Source organism: Egretta garzetta, unplaced genomic scaffold (genome assembly GCF_000687185.1).
Source record: "Egretta garzetta isolate BGI_Z169 unplaced genomic scaffold, ASM68718v1 scaffold23, whole genome shotgun sequence".
Taxonomy (NCBI): domain Eukaryota; kingdom Metazoa; phylum Chordata; class Aves; order Pelecaniformes; family Ardeidae; genus Egretta; species Egretta garzetta.
The window spans coordinates 2,473,478-2,474,867 of NW_009259237.1; the positions used below are offsets into that span (position 1 = coordinate 2,473,478).

The window sequence follows — 1,390 nt, forward strand, 5'->3', positions numbered from 1 at the left end:
TAATACGCTCTTGCATGGCAAAGACTTCCTTTGGAAATACAGTATTTTACAGTAACACTGCCTTTGTAACTAGTGTTATTATCCTTTCAAAGTTAACATTTTGCAGAAATCAGGTGATTCCATGTTACCATTGTGGGTCACCAAAAACATCCCCGTCACAAAAAATATACCTAGCTCTGTGTCATTTATCACAATAAATCTGATCCAATTTTCCTTACAATAGATTGCCAACTTTGTCATCAGCCAACAACTAGCAGTAAGACCACTGAGTAATTATGTGAAGGATCAAGCATGTCTGATACCCACTATAAAACAATCAGCCTCCTACTGCTACTCAGTGAGCCAGTAAACCGTAAGTATGCTGGTTTATTGGTATTGATCAAAACCAAAGACAATGAGCATCAACTGAGACATTATTTCTCAAACTAAGAATTTATTTCAGTTTGCCAAAGAAATTATGACATTACATGAACCCTGTAAACCAGAAAAAACCCACAGCATTGATTCTACATAAACCTAATGTGCCAGAGTTAGTGGAGCAGCAGAGTGAAATCATTTTTGGGGCAGAAAGATGGTCCCTTAACCATGCCCCAAGTCCCAAACACAAAACGTCACAATAATCTATTTCAGTCTCTCAAAAATTATTTAGCTCCAGGTAGAAACTTTAAATCAGTGATAAACCCAGCTGGGATTATGGATTAGTTATCCTTCTCAAAGTAGAACAAAGGCCCTAAGAAATTTCAGTGTCATCTTAATGAAGACAGCCAGCCCTGCTTTCCATTTAGTTACTGATTGTCCCCACCCCTTTGCTGCTTCCATTAGTTCCAATGCTCCATACACATCCTTACAGTAGCATTGGTGAAGCGTGTGTTTTGAGAGGGAAAGTCTAAGAGTTCATCCTCCTTTACCCTTCAGAAGTGGTAATATACATGCATTTCTTTTTCTTGCAAATCTAACCCTGCCAAAATAGCAGAAAGCTTGCAAGTCTTCCTCACCTCTTTTTGCCCCTACTGATACCACCCTGCTAGCCTACGAGAAAACAAAAACTACCTATGTATTCTTTAACAAAAGAAAGGCTGTAAAAATGAGCTCACTGTGGACCTAATTTCATTCCAGTAAAGTTCAATTAAATATGCATTTATACAATTAAAGACTCTTTAATATAAGAAGCACAATTTTTTTTAAACACCATAGAAAGATATATCTTGACATTAACTGGATCTTTCTCTTTTGCAACATTGTGGTGGTTTAACCCGGCTGGCAACTAAGCACTGTGCAGCCACTTGCTCACTCACCCCTCCCTCAGTGGGATGGGGGAGAGAATCGGGAAGAAAATAAAAGGTTAGAGCCGAGGGCTGAGATAAAGACAGTTTAATAAGAGAAAATAATA

The 1,390-nt window shown here is 38.3% G+C and overlaps 1 protein-coding gene across 1 annotated transcript in view; it reads right to left on the reverse strand.

The window, feature by feature from the left end:
* Window positions 1–1,390, reverse strand: part of TERB1 (telomere repeat binding bouquet formation protein 1) — a 20,165-nt gene that overhangs the window by 17,498 nt on the left and 1,277 nt on the right. The window lies entirely within an intron of this gene.